Genomic DNA, 11,590 nt, shown 5'->3' on the forward strand with positions numbered 1-11,590 from the left:
TGAATAAAAAATGATTTATGTACATACTGTAGGACCTTATTCAGGATTGTTAGCAAACCAAAAAAGCACACTAATGGGCAAAACTATTTTACACTGCAGGTGTGCAGATGTAACATGTGCAGAGAGAATTAAGGGGGGTACACACGTACCAGCTGTGTGGTAGATATGCGATGCGCGCTGAGCGGAGGGGGGGAGCGATCACTTCACACAGCGGTGAAGTGAACGACCTGACTAGATTGTGCCTGCATGCAGGCCAATCTAGAGTCAGCGATAGCGACGCGTGGGGCCACACATCGCTCTCGCTATGGGGCATTTACACAGAGCGATGTGTGCTTGTTTTCTAAGCAATCTAGTCAAAGTGTTCAAACTGAAATCTAAATTGCAGTGTAAAAATAAAGCAGCCAGTATTTACTATGCACAGAAACAATATTACCCATCCAAATCTAACTCTCTCTGCACATGTTACATCTGTCCCACCTGTAGTGCAACATGGTTTTGCCCATTAGTTTGCTTTTTTTTGGTTTGCTAACAATCCTGAATAACCCCCCTTGTATGCAAACTGCATACTGCTTGTGCTTGTTCTATTTAGTATTTTATTAGGATGACTCCGGTGACCCTGCAGAAACGATTGCACCGAGCGGCTATTGAATATGATTGATACAAAGTTCTTACACTAAAAATTAAGTTTTCATATACAGTATTTCTAAGTTTGCATAACTGTATGTTCATGTTTACACATGTTTTAACCAGAAAAAAATGATACAAATGTTTTATGTTAATACCAAATATCTACTGCATATACATTATAAATGTAATAATTTCAGATCCATTTACTAGGAATTGAATGTGAAGTTAAATGTAATGTTTACAGTGTCCTTGCCTCTGAAATTCATTCCTCCCCTCACCCATGTTACTGGAAGACAAAGCATATTCAGCATAGGATACTCCTCAACAGGACCCCCAGGCTTTATCATGATCCAGCCACTCAGACAAAGGAAAGGTTCCTGACCTGTCTGCGATAGAGTATACACAGAGCCACCTTACAGATCTGCCTGTAGCCAATGACTTTAGTTCCCCAAGGACTATTTTCATGCTAGTTTATAAATTGTGTGAGCTCTTGCTCTGAAGGCAGAGCGTTTTATACAGAAGCTTGGGGCAGTGCTGTCCATGCACATACGAATGTATTGGCAGTACTTGTACTTTTACTTTATGGTTATGAATTAATTGCTCTTTTGTGCTTTGGAACCACAAGATCGGACTAGACTAGTTTTATTGTAGAGAAACTACTAGGATTTAACAGCTTCTATGCTCTAAAGTTCAACAAAACTGCCTTTAATAATGGGGCCAATGATCTAACAGCTAAATCATTGGTTCCCAAACTGTGTTACCTTAAAGTGCCTCAAGGCACTTACAGGTGTGTCCTGGGTTGGTGGTCCAAGACCAAAAAAATTATTTATGGTCAATGTAATAGGCAAAACCAGTGCTTGTGGCTGCCAATCATAAATATGTTGACAAACAGAGCGAATCTTGTTAATTAAACTAAGGGATAACATATAAACACAATTTATTTAATGTAAAATTTTCTTCTAACTTTCTCAATAAGAAACTATTTGACTGGGGTGGCATGAAAAAAATTCTTATACTATAAGGTGTCATGATTCAACAAAGTTTAGGAACCACTGTGCTAAGTTAAAGAGTCATGCCCCTAAACTTTTCGTCCTTAATGCTTACAGCTTTCCATCCTTTTTTGACACTATTGCTTACTTGGCATCTTTGCTCCAATGTGTTAAACTGCTTTACACCCAGCTCCAGTGAGGGGAGACTACAATAGGGAAGCTGAGCTCAGTTTTGGACAAATTATGCATTCCCAAAAACACCATACATGCGGCCTTGGTTTCACCCTTGAGTCTGCCCTCTGATTCATATCAGTCCCACATGTCTTATCACAACCTCACAGAACCATATTAAAAGTAAAACCTCATGCAGTTTTAGGCAAGATACTGGTTCGACCACCCCATCTCACACAAAGAATAATTTTAATTTTACCACCCATAAAAAGAGATGATCCAATAATAAATAAAAAATTAGGAAAAATTGTAGGTTTCTTTAATTTCACTAAAAAAGCAGTCAGGTTATAATGACCCACAGATGGAGAATAAATGTATTCCTAGCTTTCCCCTGAGCCATGCAGTTTCATACAGATGACCATTCCCCTTGACAAATACCAGGCTGCAGTCTTTGTAAAACTGCAAGACCTAGGATACATTTATTTATTTATTTATTTATTTATTACCAGTTATTTATGCAGTGCACACATATTCCGCATTGCTTTTACAGAGAATATTTGGTCATTCACATCAGTATCTGCCCCAGTGAAGCTTGCAATTTATATTCCCTATCACATGTACATGCACACACATTCACACTAGGGCAAATTTTGTTGGGAGCCAATTAACCTAGTATATTTTTGGATTGTGGGAGGAAACCCACGCAAGCACGGGGCGTATATACAAACTTCACACAATTAGGGCTTTGGTGGGAATTGAGCCCATGACCTCAGTGCTGTGAAGTGAAAATACTAACCATTACACCATCATTGATGCCCATGGATGATGTAATGGTTAATACTTCATGCTGAAGTACCATAGGTTGCATAATGCTGGCCATTTTCTAATTACATTAAAATGTTTCCCTCTCAAGTAGTTTTGATAAACAAATGCTGTACACATATGCAGTGCTGGTGCTAAGATTTCAACAGACATAGGCCTATGTCTATAATAAATTTGCAGATGCCTACAAGTTGGTAGGTGCATAGCAGATTTTAGCAAGGTGGTAAGTCCACACACTGATTCCAAACCAGAGTAGGTTTTATTGAAGATAACATGATACAAGTGATAGAAGATAAACAGCAGCCAATATGATGTTATAAATTTCTGTTGGGCTAAGTACTGTTCAGCCGTACAGCACTATGATGCTCCAATAACACAGTGAGAGTCTTGAGGATATGCAGATCCTTTTATAGAGCCAAGATAAAAATATGCATCTGTAGTCTAATCAGCCTGACTTTTAATTCTACTGACTCAGACATGTGATGTTATTATGGCTGATGAATTATGCACAACAACACTTAGTTATGGGACAGCTTGTAGCATTTAACCAATTAACTACATGTAAATATAGTAACATAGTAATTGAGGTTGAAAAGAGGCAATTTGCCCATCATGTTCAACCTGTATTAAGTTGTGATGAATCTACATACCCACTGAGTAATGTTTTATGACTAGTTAACTACTATAACTCATATAACCCCCGGATTAACCATTTTGATATTTTAAATATTATAACCTTGGATATCATTTTCGTTCAGAAATTTATCCATTCCTTTTTTAAATCCATTTACAGAGTCCGCCATTACCACCTTCCCTGGCAGGGAATTCCACATCCTAATTGCCCTAACAGTGAAGAACCCTTTCCTCCGTCGCGTTCGGAACTTTCTCTCCTCCAGCCACAGCGAGTGCCCATGTGTACTAAACTGTGTTATTTTAATAAATAGTTCCTCTGATAACTCTTTGTAATGCCCCTTTACATATTTGAAGATATTAATAATATCCCCTCTTAGACGCCTCTTTTCTAGTGTATACATATTCAACCTATTAAGCCTTTCCTCATAATCCAGTCCCTCTAGGCCTTTAATCAATTTAGTAGCTCGCCTTTGAACCCTTTCGAGTTCACCGATATCTTTATTATACAGTGGTGCCCAAAACTGAACACAATATTCCAGGTGCGGACGTACCAATGCTTTATACAGCGGCAGGATTACATCCGAGTCCCTTGACTCAATTCCCCTTTTTATGCACGCTAGCACCTTACTTGCTTTCTTTACTGCGCTTTAACATTGTGTATGGTTATTAAGCTTATTATCATTGAGTACCCCCAAATCCTTTTTCAATCTGTTTTACCTAGTCGTTCCCCATTTAGTATGTAGGCTGCAAGTTTGTTTTTAGTCCCGAAATGCATAACCTTGCATTTTTCTGTATTGAACCTCATTTTCCATTTAGACGCCCAGAGTTCAAGTTTAGATAGATCATTCTGTAAGAACTCCACATCCAATTCCGAGTTGATTACCTTACACAGTTTAGTATCATCTGCAAAGATTGACACTGTGCTTTCCAGGCCTATTTCTAGGTCATTGATTGATATAATACAGTTCTGAAGATTTGTAATGATCAGTGACAGTGGCAGTAATTAAGCAGTGGTTGGTGTGCAGAAGACTTTGGGTGTCCTACACATCTTTATATTGCATCAGTGCGACCCCCACATGCCGTTAAAGCTTTCCGTGAAATATGATTTCAAATCCACAGAGGGGATAAAGTAGGAGCTCCCCATGCCTTTGTTGTCAGGTACAGTTGTTTTCGCTAAAAAAAATATTATACAGTTTAAAACTAAAATTAAAACATATTAAAATAATGAAAGACTTTACATCACTATCTCTATGTGATGTGGCTTGCTACAAGTTTTTAATTCTACCATTTATCATTGTCGCAATAAAATAAAAAACTTGCATTCACATGATTCCAGATTATTGCCAAACTGAGACAGCCTGTCTTTCTGAAAGGCCTTTCCTGTGTTTTGCATAGGGAAATCTTCACCAGAGAGCCCGGCAAAGGACAAAGCTGGCTGTCACCACACAAATGGCATATTAAATTGTGATCTTTATACGCCTTAAAAACTGCTTTTCTAAATAGGGGCCAAAGTATTGGATGGTCACAATGATGCTTTCAGTTAATTCAATACACAAAAAATATGAAATGGTCTATGGATGCTGTGGTAAAATAACAGTTTTTTGCACTGACATTCCTGTAATCATAATATAAAGATGGCATCAGTATCTTACATCAGTAGTAGGGAGTAGTAGGGAAATTGATGGCAACACTCTTAAAAGAAAGAGTTGTAGATTATCTCAAATCCGGCAATTTACTGGATCCCAAACAGCATGGATTCACTGGGGGGAGATCATGTCAAACAAATCTTATTGACTTTTTTGATTGTGTGACTAAAGTGATGGATAAAGGTGGAGCCATGGATATAGCTTATCTAGACTTTAGTAAGGCTTTTGACACAGTTCCACATCGCAGACTGCTAAATAAACTTGAAAGTTTGGGATTGGATATTAGGATTATTGAATGGATAAGATCTTGGTTGAAGGATAGAAAACAGAGAGTTGTGGTAAATGGAGTGCATTCACAGGAGGGAAATGTTACCAGTGGAGTACCCCAGGGATCTGTACCTGGACCAGTGCTTTTTAATATCTTTATTGGTGACATTGCAAATGGCATTAAAGGGAAAGTATGCCTTTTTGCAGATGACACAAAGGTATGCAACAGGGTAGACACACCAGGTGGGGTAAAACAAATGATTGAGGATCTAGGTAGATTAGAGGAATGGTCAAGAGTCTGGCAATTACAGTTTAATGCCAAAAAATGCAAAATCATGCACTTGGGTCTCAAAAATCCTAAAGCTAAATACAGTATTAATGGCACTATACTGGAAACTACTGAGGAGGAAAGGGATCTAGGAGTCACTATTTCAGATGACTTAAACGCAGGTAAGCAATGTAACAAGGCAATGAGGAAGGCTAGTCAGATGCTTGGCTGCATTGGGAGAGGAATCAGCAGCAGAAAGAAAGAAGTAATAATGCCACTGTATAGGTCATTGGTACGGCCTCATCTAGAATACTGTATTCAGTTCTGGAGGCCATATCTTCAAAAGGATATTAATACATTAGAAACTGTACAAAGGAGGGCAACTAAAATGGTGCATGGCCTACATCACAAAACATACCCAGAAAGACTAAGAAATCTCAATATGTATAGTTTGGAGCATAGAAGGGAAAGGGGGGACATGATAGAAACTTTCAAATATATCAAGGGTTTTAACAAAGTCCAGGAGGGAAACATTCTCCAAATGAAGAGAAGCAATAGGACACGAGGACATGCACTGAGACTGGAGGGGGGGAGGTTCAGGGGAAATTTGCGGAAAAATTATTTCACAGAAAGGGTAGTGGACAAGTGGAATAGCCTCCCATCAGAGGTGGTAGAGGCTAAGACAGTAGAGCAATTTAAACATGCATGGGATAGACATAAGGATATCCTTACAAAGAAATAAGGATCAAATAAGGTTAGAGATAAAAATAATATTAAAAAAAAAAGGGGCAAACTAGATGGGCCAAGTGGTTCTTATCTGCCGACAAATTCTATGTTTCTATGTTTCTATGTAATAGGCAAAGTCAAAGAGTTAAAGAAATTCTATATGTTTTCTGACAAATTGCAAGCATTTATATAGCTATAATAATGCCACTAGGTGGAGCAAGTGATATTTAATAAGATGGGGAAAAACTTGATTAACTAAAATAGAAAAAAAACAGATAAGGTTATTTCATGGTGACAGGTAAAGAATGTTACTATTAATGGGTTATTAACAGACATATTTTAAATTGCACAAGAATAAAGTACTTCAAACCCGTCTAATCAAGATATTACATTCGAAACTCAACACTGTCCTATCCTAGTCTTATTACTTATATTTAAGGAAAAGAAAAAAGCTAAGTTCAAGAAAAAGAAGTTTGGAAAAACAGTTATGCAAATAGCTGAGCTCTCTCAAAGAGTAACTGCCTTTTATCTTTCTTTGTTAGATAAAAGAGATGCCAGCTATAATTGGGTAATAATAATATGATGAATTAATTGTGCCTGTAAGTCGCTTTTTTTCGAACAAAGCATAAAATGGGTTAGTACACAGTGCTGCTTTTCATTATCTTATTTCTTAAAGGTTGGATCTCATAGCTAGATTGGTCCTTTATGATAATCAGACGTAGGAAATTAGTAAATTTTTGCTATGTTTTATTTTAAAAAAGCAACATTTTTTAAAGTTGTGGTAATATACAAGAGATGACTCAATGAATTTAGAAGCAACAACATCATGGTCTTAAAGAAAAAAATTATCCATTTGCAAATAGCAGTAAAAAATCAGTGTATTAAGTTATAGCACATTAGGTGCTTTTCATGTGTTTAAAGTTAATCAGGCTCAATAAAATCATTGCATTTTATATATATATATATATATATATATATATACTGTATATATATATATATATATACAACAATAGTGAAATTGGCACCTTAGGGTCGATGTAACTCCCCAATATTGCTAAACCTTACCAAGGTATGACATCAAACTGTTATAAAGCAATCAGTAGGTTCCAATACATACATTTTTTGAAATACATAAAAACCATTAGTGTCCATAATGATACAAAAAGTCTCATCAAACATTTCCTCCTCTGTTAGTATCCAATGGGGATCCAAATGAGAGTAAGTATACAGATATTCCTTCATTGGTCTCCTCCTTCTCAGATTGCGAATTGGAGGTGATGATATAACAACAACTAATAACCCAATGTGTTTCGTCTCACATAGAGACTTCATCAGGGGTATAGCTCACTTCAGTAGTTAACATCAAACCGGTAGGTATGTTTACTCCGGAACACTTTACATCAGTAAAAAGGGAGGATAAACTCCCTATTAAGCTTGAGGCCGGTAATGCCTTGCTAATTCTGAAATCAAGCGTGTGATATTTAGGAAATTAATCTCAGTAGACGCTGCTAAAATCAATTATTTGGACCATGTAGTGCACCAAACATTGTGTCCGAGTACCACAAGTATATCTGTGGTGTGGTTCCTTCTAACAAGGGATCTAGTGAAATAGGGCTGCCTACTTTGGAAATTTCTATTATACTACTTTCAATTTTGAGTAAGAGCACAGAGAGCTTTTTTGTTTTATATATATATATACAGGTTGAGTATCCCATATCCAAATATTCCGAAATACGGACTTTTTTGAGTGAGATTGAGATAGTGAAACCTTTGTTTTCTGATGGCTCAATGTACACAAACTTTGTTTAATACACAAAGTTATTAAAAATATTGTATTAAATGACCTTCAGACTGTGTGTATAAGGTGTATATGAAACATAAATGAATTGTGTGAATGTAGACACACTTTGTTTAATGCACAAAGTTATAAAAAATATTGGCTAAAATGACCTTCAGGCTGTGTGTATAAGGTGTATATGTAACATAAATGCATTCTGTGCTTAGATTTAGGTCCCATCACCATGATAGCTCATTATGGTATGCAATTATTCCAAAATACGGAAAAATCCCATATCCAAAATACCTCTGGTCCCAAGCATTTTGGATAAGGGACACTCAACCTGTGTATATATATATATATATATATATATATATATATGTGTGTGTGTGTGTGTGTGTGTGTGTGTGTGTGTGTGTGTGTGTTTGTGTCTGTGTGTGTGTGTGTGTGTGTGTGTGTGTGTGTGTGTGTGTGTTATAGTACTGAAAGATTGCTTTCAAAGATAGAAGTGGTAATAGTTTATTTTAAGCAGTTAAAATGCAAAGTGAATAAACATAGGAGAAATGTAAATTAAATCAATATTTGGTTTCACCTCCCTTTGCCTTCAAAGTAGCATCACTTCTTCTAGGTACACTTGCACAGCTTTTGAAGGAACTCAGCAGGGACGTTGGTCCATATGCCAGAGTCTACTGTACTGCTGGAAATGAGGAGGGAGTGTAATCGGAGACTGCACATTGGCCCCCTCCTCTCTTAAAGTGCCTGTAGGTCCAGATAAGCTAAACTTTTGAAGCACATACATTACAGCATCAGGTTTAATCAAAACAAGAATATTGAGCATTGACACTAACAAGTACCCTAAGATGTGCATATCAAAGAGGACCAATTCTAAAAACATGTTGGATGTCATGGATAGCAGAAAAATGTATACATTGGCTAACATCGAAACCTGAGTATATAAATGTTTCGGTTATTATTATTATTATTATTATTACCAGTTATTTATATAGCGCACACATATTCCGCAGCGCTGTACAGAGAATATTTGTCCATTCACATCAGTCCCTGCCCCAGTGGAGCCCACACTCTATATTCCCTACCACATGTACACAGACACATTCACGCTAGTGTTAATTTTGTTGGGAGCCAATTAACCTACCAGTATATTTTTGGATTGTGGGAGGAAACCGGAGTACCCGGAGGAAACCCACGCAAGTACGGGGAGAATATACAAACTCCGCACAGTTAGGGCCATGGTGGGAATCGAACCCATGACCTCAGTGCTGTGAGGCAGTAATGCTAACCATTAACCATTACACCATCCGTACTGCCCCGGTTGTGCCAATTGTCCATTTTTACTCACTGGAAATACCTTTATGAATCCAACTGAAATACGCTTTGTGGTATAGGCTGAATTGCAATAGCAAATTAGTAATTTATGTTCTGAGGTGCCATTGCAGGCTACTTTATGTGGTTAAACCACTAGAATTAATGAAGGAGAAACTTAGTCAATGCAGGCTCTCAATTAAAAAAGCTTTATCACCACTAAACACACAAGTGGACTTTCTGAATCTCCCTGTAGTGAGACAATTTTTGGCATACAAGCATACTGTGGGACAACTCAAGTGCTTTTTGGTCAATCATGTTCCATCTTTGAAAAAAGATTTTGTTTCTATGTGAGCTACAGTGGATTTATAAACAGTCTGACCCTAAATGGCCTGAATAAGGATATCAAGATCGGTGCTTTATTTGAATACTGTCAATTTATTTTTTTTTGACCATCATACTCATTTCATGTGGGATTGCCATCATCGCTGTGTTATTATTTTATTCAATTACCGCCATGCAATATTTTGTTTCATTGTATATTTTGCTGCATTTAATATTACATCCTATTCTTTGCTCAACACTATAGCTCCGTGCTGTGTATGTGCAGTATTTTGGTTTACATGCTTTATTGTTATGGAATGTTCTACTGTTGTCTTACAGAAGTGGCAGATTATTATGTGTCAATTACAGTTGTATGCTTTCAAAATAGTTTGTCCTAGTGTGTTTGTCATGTCTGCATGCACTTATAAATGTCAGTCTGTCCTTAGTGATCATATGTATGCAGTTCTTATCACCACTGTAATTGGAATCTCTTTTGCATTTGTTGTTTCTGTTCGGGGTTCCAGTTTTTCATGATTTTTTGACTACTACTTGGCTTATAGTGTTTCTCATACAGTATGTCACTGGTATCTGCACTTCGAGATTCAATTAGCATGAGGGTTTAATACTCACTGCAGAGCTTGTAGTAAGCACTTCCTACAGATTCCTCCTTCATGACTGGTAAGTTTTGGAGCTTTGCAATGTAGGTTGTGAATTTTGGCAATACTGTATGTTTCAGTTGAGCCAGCCGCATTTCCAGATGGTCTGACCTTTGTTTGTTTTGGGCTACACTTTCTGATTTTTGTGGTTTTCACTTGTCGATGAGTTTATCAGGTATATGTTTCACATTTTTTGAGTATGCAGGTTATTAGCCTCCATGCTTTTAATACTGTACACTTTACAGGTGCCTGTTTTACACATGTGTGAAGGTGCTTGGTTTACATGTACACAAAATCTACCATGACGTTTTACTGCCATTTATTGTTATTTCTTGCAGCAGACATAGACACAATGGGGTATATTTACTAAGATTTGTGTTCCTGGTGAATTGGTGTGAGTTTGAACTCAAATTTTATCGGTCGTATTTTTTTGCAACTTTTTGTAATCATTAACTGGAATTTACTAAGCTACCAAAATTAGAAATTTGTTGCTATTTAGTTAAAACATAGACTAAATATTAAGGAAGTAAACGTAAAACACAAATACAGTCTGGCCTAGTTAAACAGGTTTATACAGAAAGATACTGTGTTATGTTAAGTAAACGATTATAGGTAATATCGCTTACATTTATAGAAGTGTGGGATTTGTACTACTGCGGACGTACGGTCTTTGTACACGTGTCTCGGACAAAGTACGGGACTGTGTACGCAACATAAACACATACGCACGGTCGCGTGTTTACGCAACGTACGTAAGGGTACGGCCGCTAAGTACAAATTACACAATAACATTGTTTAGTTTAGGCGCGGGACGGTATCCACGCGACAATAGCACAAATTGCTCAGTTTCCAAGATTTAGTTTAAATAAAACCTTTTCTACTGTATTACCTCTGGGGAAAGCTATCAGTTAACAGGAAAGGATATTTTTCTGATCAGAAAACTATAGAGTGTTAGTGTGGGCTGAAAAAGGTGTGAATGTATTGAACCCCGCTTGGTGAACTCGGTGAACTTGGTGAGCACGGTCTAGTTGAATACGTGCAACGGAGTGTGATAAAGCTTTTTAAAGTTGTTGTTTTCTTGGTATTACACTCCGGCTGTTTTGAAAACAAGGTGGGAAGACTCCAGTGATCCTACAACTTATAGATAGCAACTGTCTATAAGCGGTATGATTGGACAGCACGGTTGTGTGAGCAATACGTGGCACAACGTGATACGAAGTTTTGCATATTTGTGCGTAAATATCATCATCATACGCGTTGTGTAAAGCACATGCAAGCGTGATTTGTGTAAACATTGTCTTTTAGGCAGATATTTACTGGGTACGGTAAGTTACTCCTAAAGGCCCAGGGGATATAGGCTG

Source organism: Pseudophryne corroboree, chromosome 1 (genome assembly GCF_028390025.1).
Source record: "Pseudophryne corroboree isolate aPseCor3 chromosome 1, aPseCor3.hap2, whole genome shotgun sequence".
Taxonomy (NCBI): Eukaryota; Metazoa; Chordata; class Amphibia; order Anura; family Myobatrachidae; genus Pseudophryne; species Pseudophryne corroboree.